At 46.2% G+C, this 27,833-nt stretch overlaps 1 protein-coding gene across 1 annotated transcript in view; it reads left to right on the top strand.

The window, feature by feature from the left end:
- Positions 1-27,833, top strand: part of ANO3 (anoctamin 3) — a 1,634,736-nt gene that overhangs the window by 285,619 nt on the left and 1,321,284 nt on the right. The window lies entirely within an intron of this gene.

The following is a 27,833-nucleotide window of genomic DNA, read 5'->3' as shown; positions in this document are numbered from 1 at the left end:
CTTCAATGGGAGCATATGTTCCTAACCACATCATAATTGGGCCCTGGGTCGGAAAGAGACGTTCCCGATACCGATTTGGAAGGAGCAAATGCCATTAAGAGGCTTTCCTAACCGCATCAGAATCAGGCTCTAGGAGGGAATGCATTCCTAACCGCATGAGAATCAGGCCCTTAATGTCTTAGAGTTCTGGTTCTATTGTTTAAAATTAGATATCTCTTACCAAAAATGTACAATTCTAACTGGTAAATGGCCTAAACATTTTATCATCAAAAGAGCACAAATATTTATCATTCATGTAGGCTTAAAGAAAGTATTTGTTTGCACTTTTAAATTCCCCTGACGAAGGGAAGTTAATTCCCGAAATGCATTGGGATTGTGAAAATAAATCATGGCATGAAAACCATCTTATGCTTCTCAGCGTTTTTGAACATAGACGTAAAGAAGGATTAAAATTAATGATGAAAAAAGGAAAAATGTTGAAGAAATTATACAAATTTAATTCATTGGATTCAGGCTTTGACATGGCTGTGGAGCTTGGAGTAGCTAATGTTGGCTCCTTCGTGGTTGAGTGTCTTTAATTAAGCCATGATGGACATAGCAAGCTAATATCAAACCTATGTTTTTATTGGCCTAGACCGTCTTTACTGTTGTAATAAAATGATAGAGGATTTTCTTACATGAAGTGAATAAGGACTAAGTGGCCTATGTGTGAACTAACTGTTATATTCATAACTGGAGGTTCTCAGGTATGCTTTAATAGTCTTGAAATATGGGTTTCGCCCATTTGATATGTGACTGTCATCTTTAAAAAAAAACTTTATTTGTAGAATTTTCAAACTTTAAACGGTGCAATATCTCCGCTGCGGCAGCGTCAATAGAGCATAAATATAGGAATGCAATCAAATCAATTATCAACATTGAACGAAGAAATACACAATGGCACATTGTGTGTAGAAGAGAGCTACTAGGCCCTCATTATTTGCAAATCAAAGACTAGATGGAGAGAAGGTATAGCTGAGAATTGTGAATTGAGTAGTGGGGGATACGGAGGGCAGAGCTTCCTTAAACTCCTGCAATCTTGTTCTTATCTAGTCACATTTCCTGTGAATTCAAAAACAAATGTCAGATGCTGTTTTACGAGAGTGACTCTTTATTTTTCATTCTCTGACTACACAGTGAGAATGTCCTGGGGTTGCTTGCCCATCCCCTAAACCCCCCTCACTGTGCTGCTTTCACCCTTCCCCCACCCCTTCCCTCATCGCTGCTTGCCTCCTCCTGCCAGGGCTGCATATCTGCATGAGTGCTGCATTACTTTAGTCATTGGCTCCCCATGTACTGAGTTTCTAACTCAGAGGCTGCTCTGGGTGCTGTGTTAGTTATTCATCAGCTGTTGTGGGTGCCACGTCCTTTGCTTCAGCAACGGCCAGGGTGCTGGCTTTGATAAACGCATTCTGTTATTATCGACAGCCTCGGTGCCACTCTATTTATGTCTTCGGCTCCAGGGTGCGCAGCATTAATTGCATCTCTGACCTTATGTAACTGTTTTTGAGATGGTCGGGCTTGCTTCCAAACTACCTATCATTAATATCAAATGCATACGGGATGGTTCCTGACCTGGTCACGTTCACTCCCTGCACCAGTTTAAAGACCATTTTATCTAGAACAAAATGCTTAGAAAACGTGTGGCCGTTAATAATTTACTACTACCTGGATGTTTCACCTATGAATATAATTGAATGTTAGAATAATACTCTTCATACCTCTCTGGTTACCAAACCTAGACATGTGTTGCAAGCTGTGCGCAACTTTGTCTGTACTAGCAATCATTCTGGAATCAGGCATTTCCAAGACCAAATGAGACCTCTATGATATATGCCGTGAACGTGCATTATAATGTGAGAAAGTTTAGTTAGTCATAGAAAGCAGAGATTCCTCCCAATTAATTTGCAGTCTACTTAGGACTTTTCATGAGTGTGATCCACTTTTGTGTGATATTTCTAGATCCTGAGTATGTGTGCTATCTTGTTTACTTAGGTTTCCCCCTAATTAGTGCTTCCACCCACCTTCTCACATCATTGCATACATGTCTTTTGATCCTCTCCTGCTTCCCTGCTTCTCCTGTTTTCCCATTATCCCCCTCGTCGCTGCTGCTTTTATTTTTCACTTTGCAATTTTCCATAGCACAAACATGATCCAAAGGTATAGGCCCGCTATACGTGCTCACCAGTTACATTTCACAATAACACATTCATTGTCGTAGGCAGGGGGAAGAGTACGTGATTTGCCAAGAATCACAGGCTGTTGAGCAGACGCCAAGTTTTTTACGCTCCCCGTGTTCAGTTTGTTGTCCTGAGCCTCCTCACATACAAAAAAAAGCGATTTAATGTGGCCTGCATAGCTGCATCATAGGGCTATTTTTAATTACCATTAGCTATGCAGAACAGCGGATGTGCTAGACAACATGGATCAAATACATTCCTATTTATTGTTCTCTATTTAGCGTACGTGCATTAAATATATCATGTAATTTAGTTATTGTGTTAGTTATATTATAGATGCTTGAAGGGAAATTAAAGTTTAATAGAATAGAAAATAAACAGTACTCCAGATTTAAGACCTATATATTTGTTTGGGTGAAATTGTTCCAAAATATACTGTCATTCAAATTACGTTATTAGTAGAATCAACATTTATATTACATGAGCAAGATATCTTTTCGGCATAGTAATCTGGTTTAGATGTGAAATGTTAAGAATTTTTTCACAGCCTGCTAAATGCAGTGAAATTAAATGTAAATGATACACTTATGCTACTTATAACATTAAAACTTTATTTTCATTAAAAGTGAATGCAGATTTGTCTGATAGGGTTTGTAGCTAAAGACTCTGACACATGGGCATTTGCTGGAAAATGTCCCGGAGATCTGTCTGGTGCAACTGTGTTAAATGTACTTGTATGGGCGTCTTCCTCAGAAGAAGAGTATAGCTGAAATTAATTGGTACTTGGTCAAATTGAAGTAAAATACAGTAGAAACCATTATGTGTGGATGTCGCTGTAATGGAAGGTGAACTGGTTATTGAGATCAAGCTAGATGTACACACAGCACACGTGGAGCAGGGTTTATGCCCTACAACAATATATATCCCTTCAAATACTAATATCAACCTCTGAACTAATACTACATTTTCTGTGACATATCAAGAGTCATTTTCTGATTCATTTAAATGCATGCCTGAATCAATGTTTTTTTAAAATAGGGATTGCTAAAAAAATGCACAAAGGAAATCAGCCCTGGGTGTTAAAATGTAGCTGCCAAAGATGCAGTTATAAGGGGTAGCTCTACCTGGTACATTGAGTCAATCCCTGATATTTTAATGGAATACATTATAAAGTACAGCCTTCAAATGATTGTGGAAAGAATTAGTTATCACGAATAGATACGATGGAGTATGGATTTGCATGATGAGTGACATAGGGAGTGGTGTTTGAGACTGAAAGCTCCATCTTAAGCCTACGTGCTTTACTTATGGAAAACTAAATGCACCTTTTCCATTTGTCCAGGGCTGCCACCGATTGTGGCACGTGCGTGAGCAACTTAAACCCGTAAAATTTATTGCAGCCCGTTGTTTACTGTTTACGTTCTAGGGGTGTTGTTAGTTATTAGAATCTGCATTATTTTAGCTCAAAGGCACGCCCCCTGCTTACATAGACAAAACGCAAGGTAATAATGGCTTGATGGACTTCTATGTTTCTGCTAGCACTGCAGAGCTCCAGGAAGGGATGTGCCCTGGTGTAGATATCACTCCCTCGACGCTCTTCACAGTCTCAGGCTGAAGAATAGATATTTTAGGCACCAGGTATCCTGAAGCGTAATGTGCTCATAAAACTGATGGATGGCTACAGATTGTCAGGGTTCTTGAAGACTGGCACGACTCGGTGATTCACAGTAAATCATGCCCAGGTAGGTGCTCAATTATGGATGGCAGCCTGCGTGCCAACATGTTGGTGTGGCCGAGACCCTACGAGCCCTGCTTTAAACAACCGGCCTTCCTTACAGACTCCTGCCTGACTGGAGGGGATACTTCATTGTGCGCCCAGGCACTTAAAACAGGCATATAATGTTGGGTGGGACACCATGTCAAGGTGGGCTACTCAATGTTTGTGCCCTCAGAAGCAATGTCTGAAACAAACTAGCAATGTGCGTGTGTATGTATGTGTGTGTGTGTGTGTGTGTGTGTGTGTGTGTGGGATGTGTGTGCGTGCGCGTGTGTGTGTGCGTGTGTGTGTGGGTGTGGGTGTGTGTGTGTTTATATATACATTACCTACTGATGGTAGATATAGTTAGGACCTTGTTACTATTGAAAAAGTGTTTTTTCAATTGCAAATATCTGCTGCTGTGTTGAAAGTTTCGGGGTGTTTTGTCAAGCGGGGGCCGAGAAACAGACGGAGTCCTATAAAGCGTTCTCTCCATGTTCATTTCAATAGGAAACGTAAGACACAGCTACAGACTGCACTGTTAAATGGAATCACACCAAATTTGGCAAAAGGTAGCTCTTTATTCAGAAAGCACTCTTTTTGGTGTAATCCGTTCAGTAGTTATTAAGAAATGTAAACATTTCTCAGATATACAACTGGGGACGCAGAGGATCCACAAACCCTACCGATCTAGTGCTTACAATCTGATTGGCTGCCAACACTTCAAACCAGGAAGTGTTGGCAGCCATCTTGTGACTCGGTTGAAAAAGTCACAAGAAAAAAGGTTAAAAAAGTTAAAAAACAAGAAAAGGGGCTGGTTAGATGCTGATCCCCTAGGCCTGCTTAGGGAGTCCCGCAGGGACCCCCAGGGCCAGAAAAAGCATTTTTTTTAAAAAAATATTTCAGTGGGATTCACAGTGGATCTGCAAATCCAGCCGAAAATGTAAAATAAAAAAACGAAGTGCGGACTCCCGTGCTTTATTTCCTTTCAGCCCCTGGGCTTATCCCCAGGGCTTATCCATTGAATGCGGGGGGCTACGAGTATCCCCCGCAGCCCCTGGGACCGCCACCTCATCGGAACAATTTTTGTGAAAAGCAGGGCCACCTGGCCCCCTTGCAGCCCTGGGGACCGCCACCTCTCAGGGGCTATTTACATAATTAGGCATGTAGGGCTCCTGCCCCCCACATAGTCCCAGGGACTGCCACCTCCCTGGGGCAATATTCAAAATAATGGGGCCGATTAGGACCGCGGTTTTCCAGCATCCTCCGGGCCGGCGGAAGCCACCGCCGGCCTGGAGGATGCGGGAAAACCGCTGGGGAGACACAAAAGACTCACCGCCAAATTAGGATGGCGGTGGGTCTCAAAATCCGTCCGCAGCTTTTCCGCCGCTGTCGCCTTCCGACCACGGCGGAAAAGCTCTAACATGGCTGGCGGTGTCTATCAGACACCGCCAGCCATATTAGGATGGGGGTTAACAGATGACTTTCCGCGGCGGATTCTCCGCCGTGGAAAGGCATACGGTGATTTTTTTGGGGGCCCGTTGCGGGCCCCCAGGGAGAGTGGGGGTGCACATGGGGGGTACCTATGGTACCCCCCTGCATTTGCGTGCATGAAGCGGCAGGCACCGCGCGGTGCCTGCCGCTGCCTCTCCGACCGATTATATAGATCGTGTATCTCATTTTGGGCCACATGTATGAAAGTTTTTTGCATTCTCAAAAGATGCCATTCTGTAAAATCGTCTGTTTACAAATGCAAAATAGCCTATGATGTTTGAAGGGCTTTGTAGTCAAAATTTTAGGTAATTGCCAAAATTGTGATTCGGGCATTGCAAATTAGAATTCACTTAGCATATGTATGAAACATTTTCCAAATGCAAACTGTTCAGGTGGGAAAATGCATATACCATTGACTTCAAGTTGATGGTAATGATTTGCAAACTTTGCAAAGTGTGCAAAACTGCATTTTTCAAAGTGCCATGTAGCACACACATGCGTCTAGGGCATGTGTGTGCTTTACATATGCACCTTTAGTTTTTTATTGGGGTGCTTCTGGGGGGCCTTAGACCCGGGGCACTCTTGGCTTTGCTTTACCTAATTTGCAATTACCATTTAGGCAATTGCAAATTAGCTAATGCAAACCTGTTTGCACATATGGGCCCACAGGAACAAATTGAGTAATACTACCTAATAGCTATTTATGGAATCACTATTAGGTAAGTAATCGCAAAATCATTGGCGATTTCTTACATACGTGGCATTTTACAATTACCAAATAGCGATTCAGTAAAGATCACTATTTGGTAATCGCAAAATGCTTATTTGATACATGTGGCCCTGTGTCCTTACATCAAATGGCAGAAAAACCTACCTGTCCAGCTTCTATATTGACTGAGAAGGCCATCATCATCACAGTATTTATTTCCGAAGTTGAAATATTCCATTAAATACGCACTACATACAAAGAGACATTTAGAACTATGATAAAAATCAATAAGCTTCATTATATGTATACTAAGCACATTTTCATATAAACAAACTCAATGGATGTACAAAAAAATCTATATTTGAAAATTGTGCCCATAAAAATGATAATGATCTAATAAACAACTTTTAGGATTCTTACACTTCATGGTTATAGGGACATAGGTGCCATCTCCCTTTCCAGGATGTGCTACTGCGTGTTTGTGAGAATAGAATACTAAAAAATCTCTACAACATGCAGACAGATGCCCTTCTGTGTCTAAAAAGACAGGAACCCACTCCAGCAGATTGCAGCAGGGCTCATGCAGGAGCAGTTGTAGGACCAGATGTAACAGGTGAGTGTGCAGTCGCAGAGAGGCCTCTGGAGCTTCTTATGTTCATGTAACTCAGAATAAGTCAGCTGACCCTTGAAATCACTTCAGACTGGGATGAAGGATGCAGACCGGGATGAAAGTTGGAAGTAGGTTTAGTTAGTCATATAAAGCAGGGAACACCTTCTCAGCAAGCAGGGAAGGCTTGTAGCATCATGGCACAGGGTGTCCTCTTTCTGTAGTATCTACAGGTCCAGAAGTGTACTGAAGAGTGGGACACAGGGTCCCATCTGTATACCTGGTGCCCACTGTGAAGTGGGAAAGGCTTCTAGAATTTTACCCCTACAGATGTGTCTAGATTTTCTTGCCGCCCTGCCCCTTTCCTAATCTGTCTGGAGGCAGAATAGGCTAGTGTGAAGTCCTTTGTGTGTGAGCCGGGCTATTGCCTTTGAAGTGCAAGTGTAGTAGATTACAGCTTCACCCCCCATCCTGAAAGAGATGGCCCATCCAGCCAACCGTCAGTCCCTCTATTGTGATGTTGTCTGGGAGAAACACACATAGGCCAACTGCCAACTACACCTAGTCATGTGACCCAGGAACAGGATGCAGATACCAAATCGTGAGGGCAAGAAAATGCCAATTTTCTAAAAGTGGTATTTTCAGAGTTCAGAATCCCACTTTACCAGTGCAGAGGATTTAAAATTACAATTCCTCCACCACCAAACATGACTTTCCTACCTACTCCCAATCAAACTGTTATCCTAAGGGAGAAGTAGGCCATGCAGTCGGGAAAAACAAATTTGAGAGTTTTGCGCCTCCAGGAAATGTAAAACTTAAAAGTACATGTCCAATTTCTTAAATATACTGTACCCTGCCCTGTGTGTTGTTGGGCCCTATCCCATTACGGCAAGGTATGGCATAATGCCCAGAGCTGCCAATGTTCGAGCTGGAAACCCAGGTTCGAGCCTCGGAGTTAGCTCAACATCCTGTGATTCTGGGCAAATTACTTAATCTCCCCATGGATAGGAACAGCGCCTAGAGACCCTCACTGATGCTTAGCTGCACTATACAAATTTGAATATTATTGAAAAGGAAAGTTTATAACTGGCAAAAGGTTTTTTTGCCAGATCAAAATGGCAGTTTAAAACTGCACACACAGGGTGCAATGGCAGACCTGAGCCATATTTTAAAAAGGCTACTTAAGTGGGTGGCATAATAAGTGCTGCAGGCACACTAGTGGTATTTATTTTACAGGCCCTGGGTACATGTAGTACATGTAGTACCCCTTCATTAGGCACTTACAGGTAAATTGAATGTGCCAATTGGGTGTAAGCCAAGTTTACCATGTTTAGTGAAAAGAGCACAAGCACTTCAGCTGTGGTTAGAAATGGTAAAGTGCACAGAGTCCTAAAAGCCAAAAAAGTTTGTGGGTGACCCTACAGAGAGGACCAGGGCCAACAGGCTTGCTGTACCAAGGTCAAGTCTCAATCAAGTGTGGCGGTGTTCTGACTGGTTTGTGACATGACCATCATTATGTACTGCTACTGATATATTAACCCAAAGGCTTCCAATTGTTTTTATAATAAGAGCTACTTTTGTCCAGTGGAAATCATCCCCTGGTTACTAATATGATGAGTATTATTATAGTGAGCACTATTACATCAGTGGCTACTATATGCAGGATTACCAACGCTGATTGCCTCCGTAAATAAGGCATGGCTGCCAGCTGCAATGTAAAAAAGGCTTTGACAATGTGTAATGTATCTTCATGGGTGATACATAAAAGCAATAGAGGCAATGGTCCTGGCACCATTCTAATAATACTAGTAATATGTCTCCCTCCCTAATGCTGTGTGATTTATAATTCCAATATCAGCTTTAAATATATTTTGGAAATTTAACCATTCTTCTCCAAACAGCAGCTTATGTATTTTAAAAATGCACACATTTATTTTCTCCACAAATGCATATTTTTCACTTTTGGTATAGATATGTTAATTCAACCAAGCAAAGCTCCTCATTTAATAGGCGACTGTGTACAGTTGAACTACTTACATGTGGCTTGAGAGCTACAAGTAGCTCACAAACTAATATTTGGAGAAGCCTGTTTTAACCAGTCATACACAAATTACGCATTCAAAAATCCCCAGCCTCAATTACATGTATGTGGCAGGAGATTATCTTGACCCCTTCAGGATACAGAGCGGAAGACTACAAGATACAGCCCAGCTGCATCCAAACATTCCCTTTCTTTGCATGCACTTGTTAAACCTGGCCCTTTTTTGCAGGATTATCCCCAAACTTGATGCCTTTTGCCTCCTATTTTTGTGCTTCTGTTATTGTTGGCTATAAGACTCAGGCCACTTTACCATTGCTGATCAGTGCTAAAGTGCATATGCTCTCTGTGTAAATTGTGATTCCGATTGGTTATCCATGATTGACATAATGGATTTACTGGTGTGCACTGAGTGTGCCAGGGCTGTAAGTCAAATGCTACTAGTGGGCTTGCAGCACTGATTGTGCCACACACATGAGTAGCCCTGTAAATGTGACTCAGACCTGCCACTGCAGTGTCGGCGGGCACAGTTTTTAACCGCCATGTCCGCCTGGCAAGTGCACCCATTTCCCAGGTCCTAACTTTCCCTTTTCTTACATGTAAGGTACCCCTGAGGTAGGGCCCAAGGAACCCCCATGAGCAGGGTCCAGTGTATGTGAAAGGTAGGACATGTTGCTGGGGAATTTTAAATGTCCTGATAGTGAAATACTGTTCATTTAGTTTTTTCACGATTGAAAGGCTAACATGGGAGCTGCCTTGTAACATCTTCCAAGTGTAACTTCCCTTTGGGACAAAATGGAGAAATGGAGGTTAGGCTCTCTGAACTCAGAATTTAATAACACATCTTTTAGTGAAGGTAGTTTTCGAATTGTGTGTTTGAAAAGGACACTTTTAGAAAGTGGGCATTTTCTTGCTTTACCATTCTGTGTGCCTCTGCCTATTTGTATATTCTCTGTCTAGTTTTGGAGTGACATAACATGGAGATGTACATTTACTCTAGACAACAGCTTTCCAAACTTTTCATGTTGGTGACACACCCTTTTGTGAAAACAATTTCAGGGACACGGTAAAAAGAGGAAGCTCAGCGAGAGAGCCTGAACCACCTATGGTGGGTTCGGGCCCCACACCCCTCACACATCACACACACACACACCCCACCCCACACACAACCCCACACAAAACCCACCCCACAGACACACCACCCCACACACACATCTCCCACACACACACATAACCCCCCCACACACTCAACCCCACACCCCCCCACACACTACCACACACACACACCCCCCACACACATCCCACACACACACACCACACACACACACCCCACACACCCAACACACTCCCCATACACAGAGACTTGAGGGGCACTGTTAAAGGGTACCAGTGAGGGAACCAGTGGCAGAGGTGGCCTTTCCCTCCGACTGTCGCCCTTCCTCCCTCCCTCTCTGTCTCAACCCCTCTCTGTCTCACTCCTTCTCTGTCTCCCTCCCTCTCTGTCTCACTCCTTCTCTGTCTCCCTCCCTCTCTGTCTTCTCCCTCTCTGTCTTCCTCCCCCTGTCTCACTCCCTCTCCTTCCGACTGTCTCCCTCCCTATGTCTCCCTCCCTCCCTCTCTGTCTCACTCCCTCTCTGTCTCCCTCCCTCTGACTGTCTCCCTCCCTCTGTCTCACTCCCTCCCTCCCTCTCTGTCCTACTCCCTCTATGTCTCACTCCCTCTCTGTCTCAATCCCTCTCCCTCCGACTATCTCCCTCCCTCTGTCTCCCTCCCTCCCTCCCTCTCTGTCTCACTCCCTCCCTGTCTGGTATGAACAGCATATATTTATTTACAGACATTGCAAGAGTGTTTATGTGGTCAAGCTGATAATTGCGAACAACATAAGTTACTTTCAGAAACTCAAGGACAAATATTTGGAAACAAACACATTAATTTACTAAAAATAAAAAGTTGTTATAGGGTGACAAAAAATGATGTATAATTAAGAAAAATTACAAGGTATTTTTTTAAGGATAATAATTTACTAAACATGGCAAACTGATATTTTGGAACAAAAGTCGTGCGCTTAAATATATTTCAAGATGGTTGTTGATAATAATTTGAGGACACAGTGGTGATATTGAATAATCGGTCAATTGCAGAATGATCTGCCTTACTGCTGAGACGGTTGTTTCATCGATAAAGTGGAGCCATCCTATGTTCTATATTGGTAGATTTTACTAGCTTGTTAAGAACACACATAACAACTGCCTGAGAACAGATTCTCTTCCAGCAGTGTTCTTTGTCTCTGGTCTCTCAACCAGCAAGATTGAGCTAATCTGATAGACATCTCTGCTAACTGCTGAAAAGTGTGAAATCAGTAACGTTTCTTGCTTTCATCAAATAAAGCAGATAATCTTTCAAAAGAGGCAGGCGGTAAAACTGAAAGAAAGAGGAGCTAAAAACGAACACGAAGTTTTCCAGGTGTTGGCAGTTTCAAACTGCACACACACATTATTTCAACTACTGAAGAAAGCTGTTTTTGAAGATATGAAAATTGCACTGACAATTCTTGTTGTAAAAGGCACCATTTGGTCCATTTGTTTTCCTTTGTCGAGTGGGTGTGTGATGGGATGTAGACAGGCGCGCAACACCCTTTGGCCTCAAAGGGCTTCAGCCCCCCTCTCTCCCCTCCTCCCCCCTCGTGTGTGGCAGCCCGGGATGAAGCACTTCCCGGGCCCGCTCACGGCCGCACCCGAGCACTTCACAGGTCGTTAAAGACCTTGTGCATGTTAATAGGGCTTTGTTGTTGCTTGCCCCTTCTAAGAGCCCCTGCAGCTCCACTCTGCCGATGCGACATACCTACATGTGGGTCGCGACACAGTAATATGCCGCGCCACATAGTTTGGAAAGCTGTGCTCGAGACAGTCACAAGGGGGGCTGAGGTGTGTCCTGACTTTCCTGGATGACTCATCGCCAGGCTGAATAGACCTTTCTGCCTTTAGAGTGGTGGGAGGAGTTTTCACTAGTACCTGAATAGGCTGTGTCTCCTCTGCACTATGTTGTCTCCAACCCCTGTGGTCAAGCTGGACCAGGGAGTTGAGAATTGGGTTGTACGGAGCTCAGAGACTCTGAAACAGAGACTATAGTGAGAAAATGGGTAAAAAGTATCGGACCTAAAGCCCCAGGACTTTAAATCACTGCTGGCAACAAGATGACCCTGCCAAGAAGAAGAGCTGAAGGGGTATGTGAGGGGTGGGATGGCCTGCATTTGCTGCTACTCTCTGTGGGCAGAGGAACAGGACTAACTCTTTTTGTCCTGCTGTCGTATCCTTCTTGAGAATATCGCCAAGGACTTGATGCAGAGCTTGCCTCCCGTTGGAAGTCTCAGGAAAATCAAAGACTTCAAAAGATCCTTTCTAGATCAAAAAGTAACCTGCCTGGAAGGAGAGCTGGGAGAGCTGTGTGAGGAGAACTGGGGGTAGGTTAGCCTGCAGTTGCAGCTTCTGTCCTGAGCAGGAGAAGGACAGGACGGTTCTGTACCCTGAAGAGTTAGAAACTGCATGGATCAGTGCATGTTGAGCGCTTTATTGTCCAGGTCGTGGTGTGCCAAAAAGAGCGTGGTGAGCGCTTGTATCAGATCGACTTCTCTGATCTGATCTGCATGTCTTTGGGACTGCCCGGTGTTTGCCTGCAATGTGTCTCCCCCATCCAGGGAAACCGTGACCGATGACCGCTGTGCAAGGAATTCAGCTTTGAGGCACTGTCCTCTGCTGCCCATGACAGCAAGATCATGCCTTGAGGTCCCCCTTGCTGCGGTCCCATCAACCAAGGAAGGGTCATGAGAATCCCTGTTGCTCCGAAGGAATCTAACAGCCCTGCCCTGGTAGGTCGTGGCCATTTTCTTCCTGGCTAATGCTGTCCAGCGCTCCTGGGTGGGCAGGCCCGGTATAGGAATTGGAAAGTCAAGCCCACACCTAGAGGACCACGCTCCTACCTCTCCCCTCGAGCAAGGTACCATTAGAGGTGAAGCGGGGTCTGCAAGTTCTGGCTGGGCATGCCCAACACAGGTGCTCCTAGGGATTTGCCTGCACCCCTCAGCAACCTCGTGCCATCTGTGTAGTGGGGGCACATAGTTCTTCTGAGATTACTGGTATTGGACCTGAGCCGTCCCATTGGGGTTGCATAGCACTCCTCACTGTTGGGGGCAGGCATTTGGATTCTGGACATACGTGGAGGATCCAGAGAGTACACCCCACCGAGGGAGGTAGTCTGCCCGTGAGCTTGGACATTCCTTTGGGGGCATTGTTGGCCACACTAGCTGAACTTGATGGAATCCTCAACTGAGGTACCGTTCGACAGTTTCGCTGGCTGCAAATTACCGAATACATGTCGTATGCACACAGGTGTTCCTTTGGCATGCGGTTTATAACTACATAGCTTGCCAAGTATTTACTGGTGTTATTTTGGGGGATCTAAGTGTCCACAAGTCCACCCTCAAGGTCGCCACCCACTCAGACGACACACTCAACACCGCTGAACACCGGCACTTCCGGATCCACACCGACCCCAACACCACCCTCAGAGGAACGCTCATCTACCGACTCCCCAGACCCCGGGCTCAGTACAGCGACTCCATCGCCGACCTCGCCATCACCCACACACTCGCCTCCATGGACTAAATCCTCCTAGGGGACCTGAACTTCCACCTCGAGAACAACAAAGACGCCAACTCCTCCACCCTGATCGATAACCTAGCCAACCTCGGACTTAGACAACTCGTCAGCGCACCCACCCACGCCGCAGGCCAATACGCTTGACCCCATCTACTCCACAGGCACCAACGTCGCCTTCGACCAAACCACCGAACTCCACTGGACGGACCACCGCTGCATCCATTTCTCCTTCAAGAAACCAACCACGCACCATCGCACCCAACAGCTACCTCGCTCGCTGCAGGAGCAAAGTCACCAAAGACCAGCTGACCACCACCCTCGCCCAGAACCCACCCATCGACCCCACCAGCCCAGACGCCGCAGCCCGCAACCTCAGACAGTGGATCGACGACTGCGCCAACACCCTCGCTCCACTCAAGAAACCCTCCAACAACCACGCCAGCAAGAGAGTTACCAGGTTCACCAACGAGCTCCAGACCTCCAAACGCGCATGCCGGAAACTGGAGACAATATGGCTCCACAAATGCACACCGGACAACCACGCAGCCCACAAAGACACCACCCACAGACAAAACCACCTCATCAGATTAGCCAAGAGATCCTCCTTGAAAAACTGCCTGGATAACAAAGCACACAACAGCAAAGAGCTCTTCAGAATCGTAAAGGAACTCTCCAACCCCAGCGTCAACTCCAACGACATCCAGCCCTCACAAGAACTGTGCGACTCAATAGCCATCTTCTTCCACCACAAGATCGCTGACATCCACGACAGCTTCAATACCACGACTGCCCCGACCATACCAGACCCTACCTCTCCGGCGAACACCACCAGCACCAACCGCCTGACCTCCTGGTCCAACGTCAACGACGACGAAACACGCAAGGTCATGAACTCCATCCACTCAGGATCTCCTTCAGACCCGTTCCCACACCACGTTTTCAACAAAGCAGACGCAGCCATCGCACCCCAACTACGGAAGGTCATCAACAACTCCTTCAGTGTATGTGAAAGGTATCCTTGTGTGTTTTACTGTCCTGATAGTGAAATACTGTGCATTTATTTTTCACTTTTGAAAGGCTGTCTGTCCCATAAGTTAGCATGCATGCTGAAGTGTAACATCTTACAAGTGTAACTTTCTATTGGGACCAGATGGAGGAATTGAGCTTGATCTCACTGAACTCAAAGTGTAATAACACGCCTTTTAGTGAAGGTGTTTTTCAAATTGTGTGTTTGAAAATACCACTTTTAGAAAGTGAGCCAATTCTTGCTTTACCATTCTGTGTGCCTCTACCTGCTTGTGTATTCACCATCTAGTTTTGCAGTGTCAGCAGTGTGGAATGTGCATTCACTCTAGACACTCACAAGGGGGGTTGAGGTGTGCCCTGCCTTTCCTGAGTTACTCAAAGCCAGGCTGAATAGACCTTCCTGCTTTTAGAGTGGTGGAAGGAGTTTTCACTAAAACCTGAATAGGCTGTGTGTCCTCTGCACCACCTGTTGTCAAGCTGGACGAGGTAGGACAGAATTGGGTTGGACTGAGCTCAGGGACTCTGAAACAAAGACTACAATGAGAAAATGGGTATAAGTATTGGACCTTAAATCCCAGGATTTTAGATCACTTCTGAAAACAAGAGGACCCTGCCAAGCAGAAGAGCGAAAGAGGTGTGTGAGGAATGATGTGCTTTTATGTTTGAGAGGTGGGTTGGCCTGCAGTTGCTGCTACTGTCTGTGGGGAGAGGAAAATGACTGACTCTATTTTCCCTGCTATGGTATCCTGGTATCTCAAAGGCTTGATGCAGTGCTTGCCTCCCATTGGCAGTCTCAGGGAAATCAAAGACTTTAAAAGATCCTTTCTAGATCAAAACGTCGCCAGCCTGGATGAGAGCTGGGAGAGCAGTGTCAGGAGGAATGCTGACCCTTGAAGTGTGAGGGGTGGGTTGTCTGCAATTGCTGCTTCTGTCCTGAGCAGGAGAAGGACTGGACTACTCTATACCTTGAAGAGAAGGAAACTGCCTGGATCAGTGCATGTTGAGTGCTGTAATGTCCAGTTCGTGCTGTGCCAAAAAGCGCAGGTGAGAGCTTGTATCAGATCAGGCCGTCTACTCTGATCTGCACATCTCTAGGACCGATCAGTGTTTGCCTGGAATGCTGCCCCCCCATCCAGCGAAACCATGGCAAGCAACTGCTGTGCAGAAAATTCCCCTCTGAGGCAACCCTCCTCTGCCGGTGGCAGCAACATCGTGCCTCGAGGGCCCCCCTTTGTTCGGCTCCATCAACCAAGGAACGCGTGTTGAAATCCATGTTGCTACAAGGAAATCCCGTAGCCCGGTCCCGCTCGTTTCTGGCTATTTTCTGCCCAGCTGAAGCCGTCCAGCCTTCATGGGTAAGCTATTCTGGTATAGGAAATAGAAAATCCTGAAATCACTGGGACGCCCACGCTCCCACCTTCCTCCTCAGAGCCAGGTACCATAAGAGGTGAGGCAGGGTCTTCCAGTGTCGGCTAGGCACACCTGACGCGGGCACTCCTAAGGATTTCTCTGCACCACTCATCAACCTGGTGCCATCTGTGTAGTGGGGGCGCACACTTCTATTGATATTATTGGTATCGGACCTGAGCGGTCACAGTGGGATGGCACAGTGCTCCTTGCTATTGGTGGCAAACCATTGGATTAAACAATACGCAGGGTACCCAGAGAGATCTCGCCCACCGAGGGAGGTAGTCGATTCCCCCCCTGTGACTGCACATACCTTTGGGGGCATTGTTGTCCCCACTATCCGAAGGGAAGGAATCCTCATTGGAGACACCATTCTGCAGTTCCCCTTGCTTCTAGTTACCGCAATACACGTAGTAGGCGCACAGGTGTTCCGGTGGCCTGTGATTTATAACTGCATAACTTGCCAAGTATTTATTTACTGGTAGTGGTTTGGGGGATTATGGATTTTTAGTCTTTACCAATTACTGTATTTCATACCCTGATGTGTTAAGGTATGTCATTTTAAACCTTGCAATGATAGGATAACAAGTATCATTTCAGGATCTGCATATGATATACTTTTATGGGGTTTTAATGACGTGTGCAGCCTATAAGTATACACTTTATTACACTAACTGTGTTGTTATGAAATTGCCTAGTTGGCAAATTGATTTATGACATATATGATTGTGGTCTATGTATTACATACAATATATGAGATATTTGTTTATAACTGAAACAATGTGCTTCCAACCTAAATTAGTTGCATCCCCCTGGGCACACCTTGGTTCCTTCAAAAGAAAACAGACTCCAAAATTATTTGTATAATTTCTGAGATACTTTTTATTGTTCCAATATTTGTTGGATTATTCACAAAATGTTCTTCATTTCATTCTTTGTTCAGAATATTCTTCAAAACATCATATTCTTTACGGATAGCATTTTTGATCACTCCTATGCATTTCGGGCTGAAAACCCTTCTTCAGGGAGCATCACTAAAAATCAAAATAATAGCACAAATATGTGTCCATTGTATTAATTCCACATACATTATTAGTAATAATTGTATAGGCCTTATAACCGTGGTGCAATGTGTTGTCAACCTTTGAAGTCTGATTGCTTCCATGTGTGAGGCCGTGTGCATCAGTTTGAATATTGTGCTCCCACCATGTTTCCCATGTGCAATGATGTGAACTAAAAAAGCGTGTTTAAACTTACGGTGCGTCAACTCGATTCCATTAATCTAATTGAGGTTAAGACGAAAGTGGGGAGGTTAAACATTCGGTGGGCACTACAAAAATACTCGGCTCTAAATATCACTGCATGCCGGAATGCAGTCAAAAACTTACTGGCGTAATGTTTGTTATTCGAAAAAGCTCCTCATTTGTGCCGAACGCTGAACATGGGCAGCACTTCCGTGTCTCCTTCTTAGTTTACCGCGATTAGTTAAATAAATGCGGTCACGTGTTTACGGGTTCTGGCGATCTGAACAACAGACTAACCGGTAACACTAGAAAACAGCCGCAGCTGATAAATTTCCTTACACCAGCCAATATTGTGCAAAGGTCGGATAGGAAAAACAATGTTTAAAAGTGAAGATAACTTTTACCTCGCGATTTTGAAATAAAGATCCCAAATTAAAATGAAAAAAGTGGCAAACTGACCCCATTCGGTGTTTTGTGTTGTTTTTGAATAGTGTTCATATTAGATCAAAGCAATATATGTATGTGCAATGACTGATGGTTTGCATTACTGTACAATGGATAAAATGCAAAAAATGCACAATGGTGATAAAAAAACATACTGGTAAAAATACACCACCAATCATTGTACCAAGGTGACAGACAATTAAACAGCACGTAGCTGTTCACAGTTTAGTACAGATGACATGCAAGTTCTATGCGGTCATTTAGACCATTCAGTTTGCTGGAGTTCAATTTGCTTATCCAAAAATTCTCACAACGCAGTAAGTACTTATTGTTGTCCCTTCCGTCAATTCTTTCAATTGTTTCCAAAACCAGAAATTTCATTTGTGAGATATTATGATGTTCTTCCAAGAAATGTCGCAATTGCAGATTTCATATTTTGTGTTCGGATATTAGATTTATGTTCGGTAATGCGTGTTTTGATTTTGCGTTCAGTCTTTCCCACGTATACCTTCCCGCATGTGCATTTTACTAAGTATACCACGTTGGATGTGTCACAGGTGGCGGAAACTTTTAATTTGATGTTATAACCCTTCATGGGGTGTGTTATGGTATTGCCCCTTATTATGTTAGTGCAATTATTGCAATGCAATTCATGCACGGTCTAGTTCCTTTTGCCAATGTCGTCTTGGTTTTCTTTTGTTTGAATATCGCTCCCTTGTTTTTGCTCCTAGTGTGAGCAAATAACCGTGGTTGTGCAAATAAAGAGTTAAAATCGGGTTCCATACCAAGAATTGGCCAATGTCTTTTTACTATCCTCTTGAAGTTGGTACTCAAAGTTGAAAACGTTGACACCACTACCATTCTGGTATTTTTCGGTTTTGTGATTTTCTTTAGTAGGTCGGTTCTATTCATTGAATGTGTACGATGTTTGGCTACATCTATAACGCATTGTGGGTAGCCCCTATTTATGAATCTTTGACCTATTTCCTCAATCCTGTAATCAGATTTAATCGGATCCGATGTTATCTGTTTGACTCTTATCATCTGAGAAATTGGGAGATATTGTTTCAGTGACATCTGGTGAAAACTAGTGTAGTGCAGGGTGTTGTTTTCATCCGTCGGTTTTCAAAACACATTAGTTTCCAATCCCATTTGGGTGAGGGTAATTTCCACCTCCAAGAATGTGACTCTCTCTTTTGAAATTTCCCATGTAAATTGTATACGTTCATCAACTTGATTCAATTGCGTCAATGCTTCCTCTAGCGTCTCCTTGTGTTCTTCCACAGTATAAAGACATCAATCACTAGTAGTTTGATGTAGTTATGCCTTTCAGGTTTCGCTAAAATGTTCTCTTTCTCGTACTGCTTCATGAATAGATTTGCATATACTGGTGCGGCGCAATTGCCCATGGAAGTGCCCACTAATTGGAGATACCATTTCTGTTTGCACCTGAAGTAGCTCTGATATAGGATAAAAAACATAAGTTCCATGAAGAATACTTGCATCGGTAGCTCCAAGTCAGTATTCATTATAGCTTGTTCCATTGCTTCGATGCCTTGGAGGTGCGGAATTGAGGTATAGAGGGACTTTATAGCAGCCGTACACATTAGTAAACTCTCTTCCAGCTCGATTTCAACCGCCTGTAGTTTCAGTAAAAAATCGGTTGTGTCCTTCACGTAGGTTTTCATATTTTTCACCACCAGTTGCAGATATTTATCCAGGAATTGTCCTACAGGTTTGTGGAGACTCCCTCGTGTGGATACTATTGGTCTTAATGGTGGGTCTCTTAAGTTTTTATGAACCTTCGGGATCATATATAATGTGGGACTCTTTGGGTTCTGTTTGATCCCCCAAAAAATATGTGTTTTCTCATTAATTACTCCTTTGTCATAAACTCTATCTACTATCTCCTTCAATGTTTTCACGGATTGTGTAGTGGGATTTTCGTTGAGCTTCATGTATGTGGTGGAGTCTAGTATATGATCCTTATCGGCCTTTACACATGTAATTTGTTCATTTTTGGCCAATCTCCTTAGTGCATCAAGATCCGTTTGTGTGATGTTTTTCTTTGGCTTTCTGTTAAAGTTAAGTTTTGACAAATCCTGTTTTACCAAATTCTCAAATAGATCCATGGTCTTATGGCTAACAGGAGCTTGGTACGTGCTAGTCGGTCTTAATCCCATTAGTTGGTTGGATTCCAGTGCTCCTTGGTCAGTTAGAATGTTTTCAAAAAATTAATCAGCCTCAATTTTCTCATCAGCTTAAATAAGCTTACTTCAAGTTCTAATAGATCCGTTTGTTTGGTGGCTACAAACGATGTGCCTTTTTGTAGTAATTTAATTTCATTGGAGGTTAGAGTGTGATCCGAAATGTTTATTACTAATTGTATTTGTATATAATCCTGTGTGAAGTCACTCTTGTGGTGTATCTATTGTTTCACTGGTGTGTGCCTGTGTTGCAACAACGCTTTACACATTGCCTCGGGGATAAGCTTTACTGCTCTGGCAAGCTACCAAGGGAGTAAGCAGTGGTTACCTTTGGTGTATCTCCCTTACCCAGACAAGAGTGGTTGTTCTACCTGTATTAGGTGCATACCCTAGCCAACCAGAAACCCCATTTCTAACACCACTGTTTTTAGGACTTGCCTGCGTGACCATGCACTCACACTTAACAAGACTCTTGTATTTAATATTGGCTTGGAACATGGCCATAGCTTACCATATATTGGCATCATAGTCGCTCTTCTTTGATGTCATCTGATTATGCAGGGCTTGCAATGCTTCACTTCCTTTTCTGTAGCTGGCACACAGACCAAGCACATATCAGTTATGCTTGATTAGTGCTCCTCCACTGGCCATCACCTGCTCGCGCTGCCACTCAGTAACCATTTGTTCTGAAAAAATGGGCTATGACACGGTCAAATCTGGCTGCGTCATAGCTCTTTTTTTTTACTTCTCCCCACCTCATAACTGTTTTCTACCCTATCACCCACACTCGTATCACAATTATTCTAGTCCGTGTTTTTCTGTCTCTGTTTTTCCCTTACTCCCATCCACCCAGTCTCTGTTTGTTCTTGACCTCCCACCCACCCGTCTCTGTTTATTCAACCCTCCCATCCACCCTGTCTCTGTTTATTCTCCCCCTCCCACCCACCTTGTCTCTGTTTATTCTTCCTCTCCCACCTACCCCGTCTCTGTTTATTCTCCTCCCCAACTTCCCTGTCTCTGCTTATTCTCCTCCTAATTTCTGTTTATTCTCCCCCTCCCACTCACACTGTCTCTCCTTCGTCTTCCCCTACTCTGTTTATTCTCCTCCTCTTGTTGAAAATAAGGGGGGCACTACCAACCAGAATATAAGATCCTTAAGTATTGCCCGGCGGTGTCGCCTCTTGAACCCACAAAGAAGTTAAACTATTGAAGAGGCAGGCGCTGGAGACTGGAAGGCAGGAAACAAGGTTTTTATTCTCTCCGGAGGAGAACACAACGAAACGGACAGAAGGTATCGTTCTGAGGTGCTCTAACTGCATCCCTGAGGCCTGGCCTCTTATACACAAGTTTATCTCTTTATTGCATGTAACACATTCTCGTCGATACTTTGATGTACGGAAAGACATCCTCAGAATCCCCCTTCCCAGCCCGTTCCCACGCAAGGTTACAGTGGAAGTCCCTGCCCCGTTCACAACAGGTGATGATCATCGCGCAGCTGGATATTCCGCCGATTCACGGAGTGTGTGGGGTTCGATCGGATCTCGTAGGGCGGGGGGCTTTGATCAACCCGGGGATCCCTTGCTGGGGGGAAACTTTCTATTGTACGGGGAGGGGCAAGGATTGGTATCGGCAGAGCTGGGTGTCGGCCTGGGAACGGGGAAGACAAACGGGCACACGGGGAAAAGGGGTTTGCATCAAAGGGCCGGGGATCATAAATGGGAAGAAGGGAGGTGTTGCGCTGGGAACAGGACGAGGGCCTGGGGCAGAGCAGCGCCGAAGAGGGGTTTTATGATTCGCGGCAGGTGCAGGCAGGGGGGTTGTCAGCGAAGCTAGGAGGGAGAGAGAGGCGCGCTGGCTCTCGGCGAGAGCAGGGAAGCCATGGTGCCCAAAATGGCGGCTGTTTTACGCGCACAAAAGGTTTAAGGAGAGCAAGAGGGCGCCGATAATGTTGACGGTTTCAGCCCAACTTTCAACAGTCCCCCCTTTTCAACATATCTAGCCACCTTGCTTTACTCAATGTCAATTTTCATCAAATTCCTAACTTCGGTATCATACAATGCTCTCATATGTTCGCTTCCAATGTCCACAGTTTTGGGAAAAATACAACTCGCACATAAAGAACACATAGGTGGCAGACATTGAATTCCTAAGCATAGGCCACATATTACAACTACGGGAATCAGGATAATGGTGAGCAGTCTCCAGCCCCAGCTTTTGACGGTGTCCCAGAACCAACCACCAAGCGACCATTCTTCTTGCTCTTGGTGAACTTCCGAAGAGAGTCTGTGAAGATGTTCGATGGCTTTGTACACTGAGGGTGAGTTGTCCGGTATGTATGTACAACAGCTGGACCCAATAATGCGGCATGCTCCTCCACGGTCCGCCAGAACCACATCTAGAACGAGGCGGTTCTGAAGAGCCACCAAACGGACCGCTTGGAGCTCGGCAGTGTTGTTGGCAAAGATGCCCGCTGTGATGTTCATGGTTGTCTCGACTGCCTGAGTCAAATGTCGGATGGCACGGCTGTTTGCCATCGGGCCCCAGAGGGGGACGAGTCCTTTCATAGCATCGAGGAACTGCGCCCCTGTTGAGTCGGCTTGCTCAACGTCTTTGGCTCGTTTTTGCCTGTGGTGATTCGCTGGGGCCACATAAGTTGGAGGAAGGACGAAGGAGATGTAGCAAGTGCCCCCCCAGCCTTTGGGGAGCCAGGTGTAGGCCTTCGTGCCGCAGATGAAATACATGTTTGGGGATGACACAAAGGAAGGTGGATCCGTGGAATCCAGAGTGCTGGTAAAGCGGCAAGCGCTGCGACCCACCAGCTGTGTCCCAAGTCCTTCTACACACATGTGGCCTGTGACGTTGATGACCGACAGGGCCACAGTCAGAGTGGCAGCCGTTCGTTTCCGCAGATAGGAGAAGGTGGGTCTGGTTGGATTGTTGAACACCTGCATTTCGATTCGTTCTTTAGCCGGGATGTCCATTTGGATCGAGTCGCTGGGGGTCAGCGGGCAGAAGTGTGTCTTTGTCTTGTTTCGCCCGGCCCCATGAGAAGAATGTGCTGCAGTTCTGCTGGAGGTGGCATTGCCCGTATAGCTCTCTTGCAGGAGGATCAGCCAGGCAAGGCAGGAGCCGTGGACAGAGAAGGGTGAAGGGATGAATGGTATTGAATGTCCAGTGGCATGGGGTAGCAACCCACAGATCCAGCAGTTGGTGGTGTTGGTGGCAAGATTGTGCTGGTGAAGTAGCTGCACGAAAGAGTTGTTCCAAAACTCCTTTCGCCTCTCTCTTAGTTGAGGAGAGAGCGAAATTAGATAATGTTCCTTCATGGTGGTAGGCTGAGCAGTGGTTAGGAATGTTTCGTGAGCAGGTGCGTGTTCTTCCATAATCCAGAGCGTAGTCATGAGGAGAAAACAGAGGAGGATTACGATGAAGAGTGCAATTGTCTTTGAGCTATGGAGTCTGTCTGTTCTCGGATTTCTGTAGTGGGTATTTCCTGCTGTCTCCGTCGGCTTCTTATTTGGCGCTTCCATCATCTTCTTATCTGGCGCTTCCATCATCTTCGTCTTCAAGGTGCTCGGTAGTGGGCAGGACCACAGACTTAGTTTTAGCTTCTCTCCAGGTAACCCTTGGTAGTTTGGGTCACCGTTCTGAGATCCTTTAACCTAGTCCGTGGCCTACTTAGCCGAAGCTCCCTCCTTTCGACGCAGGAAATACCCTTCTCGAGATGGCACAGTGGGGTCAGGATGTTTTGAAAGTTCAAGTGTCTCAGTATCAGGGTAGCAGTTCAACGATGGTCGGTCCTGGTTCAGGAGCTCTTCTTGGGTGTTGACGGTGTCTGTCGTGGCCAGGGCTGGAGAGACCTTTTTGCAGTGATGAGCGTGCAGCCAGTGTTTCTTCCCCTCCACTCGAAGTGCGGTCCGAGTGGTGATCAGCACTTGCCAGGGGCCCGTCCACCGGGGTTCCAAACTCTTTGATCGCTGAAAATTTCGGATCAGCACGAAGTCCCCCGGCTGGATGGCGTGACCCGGACCCCTGGAAGCATCGGGGATGGCCTGCTGCACCTGCTGATGAAGGACAGACAAAGTTTCAGTCAATTTGTACAGATAATCAGACATTAGGACGTCCGGAACGTCATGAATGGAAGTTGGTTTCGGGGCAGACCAGACGCTCATGGGTCGACCGAAGACAACTTCATAAGGGGTTAAGTGATGTCGGGTGGGGGTAGAGCGCATCGATAGCAATGCCAATGGGAGGGCGTCTGGCCATTTCAGGCCCGTCGTAGCCACTATTTTGGCCAGTTTAAGCTTTAGTGTGGCATTGTGTCGTTCGACAAGCCCAGCAGATTGAGGGTGGAAGACTGCGTGGAATTTCTGTTTAATACCCAGCCCATTTAGGATGAGCTGGATAACTTTGGCTACAAAGTGGGGGCCATTATTGCTCCATAAAACACGACAGAGGCCATAACGGGGGAAAAACTCCTTTAACAGAACCTTTGCAGTGGCCATAGCGGTGTTGTCACGGGTTGGATATGCTTCCACCCACTTGCTAAATGCGCACACCACGACGAGTACATATTTCAGGCCTTGGCATCTGTCTAGCTGGATGTAGTCCATCTGCAGGACTTCAAATGGGTGGTTTGGGACCCCAAAACCCCCCCGGGGTACTACAGTTCCTTTCCCGGGGTTGTGTTGCAGGCATATTAAGCATTGTTGGACCAGGCGTTTGGCGGAATCTGGGATCTTGTCATTGTGCCAAACCCTGGAGACAAGTTCGATCATGGGGGCTGATCCTATGTGGGCAGGGGAGTGTGCCATGGTTAATATGGGAATCAAGTACGAATCAGGTAGCAACCATCTGTTCGTGTCTTTTGTCCGCCAGCAGCCTTCATCGTCTTTCAATCCCACCCGTGTCCATTCAGTCAATTCGTGTTGTGTGCTAGCCGTTTGTATGTCTCTAATTGTGTCCTTGGCGTCAGTCCAGTTTTCTGCTTGTGACCTGGTCACGTACATATGTGTTGTCGTTCTATTTTCAGCTGTCGTTCGGGCGGTGATGTCGGCTAGTGCATTTCCCTGTCCAATAATGTCTGTCACTTTCTTGTGTGCCTGGCATTTGATAACGGCAAGTTTGTTGGGGAGGAGGACAGCTTCGATTAAGGCGGAGACTAAATCCCCGTGCAAAATGGGTGTGCCGTGTGAGGTCAAGTATCCTCTCTCCCTCCAGAGGAGCCCAAAATGGTGAACCACCCCGAAGGCATACTGGCTGTCGGTGTAAATGTTCGCTGTGGTTCCTGTTGCCAGGATGCAGGCTTGCGTCAAAGCAATCAGTTCCCCTGCCTGGGCAGATCGCTGGGTGATGCGGGCTGTTTCTACTACAGTTCGAGCCGTGGTGACTGCATAGGCAGCGGAAGTGGTACCATCGGAGAGTTTGATGCAAGAACCGTCCACCCACAACTCCCCGTCGGGGTCAGGGAAAGCTGTGTCTCTGAGATCGACCCTACTCCTGGTCTGTTCGTCCGTAAGAGTCACGCAGTCATGTACGGGGTGCACATTGGGATCGTTCTCTGGCAAGGGTAACAGAGTTGCTGGGTTCAGTGTGGTGCATCTTTTCAGGGTGATATGGGGGGCAAGCAAGGTCAGTTCGTATCCAGTCAGTCGTGCACTCGTCAGATGTTGCGTCTTGGTTTGGTTCAGGAGGGTGTCGACTGCATGGGGTACCAGTACCGTGAGGGAATTCGAGAGTACAATCCCCTCACTCTGTCGGATAGAGACTGCAGCAGCAGCTACAGCTCGAAGGCAGGCAGGCAAGGCTCTGGCGACAGGGTCAAGAGTGGCAGAGAAGTAAGCGCACGGTCGTTGCTTAGGGCCGATGGCCTGGGTCAGGACAGATAAAGCGCACCCCTCCCTTTCGTGAGTGTAAAGGGAGAAGGGCTTTTTGTAATCAGGGGTACCCAGGACAGGGGCTGAGCAAAGGGCATCTCGCAGTTCTGTGAAGGAAGTTTGACACTCAGGAGTCCAAGGGAGTGGGAAAGGGACGTCTTTGTTTAGCAGAGAAAGCAGTGGTTTTACAACGAGGCTGAAGTTTGGTAACCATTGTCGGCAGAAGGAGGTGAGACCTAATAGGGAGCGAACCTGCTTCTGGGTCTTAGGGACAGGGGTATCTAGAATGGTTTGGATTCGATCAGGGGTGAGTTTTCTTCCATCTTTGGACAAAAGGTGGCCTAGGTAAGTGACCTGGGGTAGGCAGAATTGCAACTTCTTCTTGGAGACCTTGTGGCCATTTTCCGCAAGGAAGTGCAAGAGTTGAATGGTGGCGGTAACCGCTAGAGGGGTGGTGTCGGCTGCCAAAAGGATGTCATCGACATATTGTACCAACACCACTCCGTCGGGTAACTGGACTTGGTCTAGTTGTCTTTTGAGGGCCTGGCTGTAGATGCTAGGGCTTTCCGTGTAGCCTTGAGGCGCTCGGCAAAACCTATATGAGCGGGCTTTTAGGGTAAAGCCGAAGAGATATCGGCTGTCTGGGTGGATGGGGATGGAGAAGAATGCGTTCTTGAGGTCGATGACGGAAAAGGTGGTGGCAGTGGATGGAATCAAGGTCAGGATGGTGGTGATGTCTGAGACCACAGGGTACTGGGGTACCACCACTTTGTTGATCTCTCGGAGGTCGATGATGAAACGGTATGCTTTCTCATCTCCCTCTCCCTGCTTCTTGATAATGGGCAAGATAGGGCTGTTGCAAACGTTGCTAACCACTTCCTCTACCACTCCTGCGTCTATCAGTGACTGGATAATCATTACCAATGCCTTCTCGCCCTCTGGCGATATCCGATATTGTGGGAGTTTTGGGAGTGTTGCGTCTGGTCGGACAGTAATGTGCACTGGGTCAATTAACATACGCCCTACGTCCGAATCCGCTTTGGCCCACAGATACGGAGGTAGAGTGTCAAGCAGGGACGCGTCAACGTCGGTGAGGGAAAACATGTGTCGGGGGGAGCAATGTCTAAGCAGAACGGGGTTGTCGTAAAGAAACACTCGAACTCCATCTTGAGAACACCTGATCGTCGCTCGGAAGTGTTTCAGTAAGTCAAGTCCCATAATGGCGTCAGGGCTATTGGAGGAAAGCAAGAACGTGGTGTCGGTGGTGTTGTTTTCTACGTCAAAGAGAATCGGGGCAGACAAAGGGTTGGTGGAGGGCGTTCCATCGAAACCTGTCGATGTTATGAGTGAGCCAGACAAGGGTGCCCTTGGAATCAGTCGTTTAGATAACGCACTACGTGTTGCGCCAGTGTCTACCAGAAATGGAGACTTGGTACCCAGGACCTTAGCAGTGACATAAGGGCCCTGCTGGTCAACATAGAGCTCGACTGGATCCCTCCCTCGCCCTTGGCTGTCCTATGCGAAGGTGTGAGTGTCGTCATAGTCAGATTGTTGATATTGGTTCTGCCTGGGTCGATCGAACGTATTTGGTCTGCTTGATCTGTCATTAGTCGCGTCATTTGGGGGCCCTCGTTGTTGTCCCTTTGGTCTCGGTCCGTTTGCTACATCCCTGGGGTCTTTGTTTCTGATCATTTCCAGAAGAACTGGGCACTGGGATTTCCAATGGCCAGTCCCTTTGCAGAAAGCGCACTGGTCTTCTCTAAGGTCTGTGCGTCCACTGTAGGAAGTCAGAGTGCGGTCCTGGGGAAATGTAGTCTTAGGGACGTTTGTCTGGTAGTTTCCCCGGTATTGGTCTCGTCCTATAGTCACCCCTTGCAGTTTGGCAATTATCACCCTCTCTTTTAAGTCCTTCTTCTTTTTCTCTGTCGCCCTATCGTTTTCATTTTTCTGATGCTCATAATATTGGGCCATTTGGAGAATCGCTGTAGGTTTGGAGGCTGCCCAACTACTCTCGCTGGCCTGTAGTTTCTGGGAGATTTCCGATGATAGGCCCTTAACATAATTCTGGACAAACAGATGGTGTCCGGTTGCAGTGGTCATGTCCTGGCCGCTGTAATCGGAGAACACCGTTTCAAACCGGGAGAAGTATTC

The sequence above is a fragment of the Lissotriton helveticus genome, chromosome 3_2 (genome assembly GCF_964261635.1).
Source record: "Lissotriton helveticus chromosome 3_2, aLisHel1.1, whole genome shotgun sequence".
NCBI classification, from domain to species: Eukaryota; Metazoa; Chordata; class Amphibia; order Caudata; family Salamandridae; genus Lissotriton; species Lissotriton helveticus.
The sequence above is the reverse complement of the archived record's forward strand: the minus strand, read 5'-3'. Positions and strand labels throughout refer to the sequence as shown.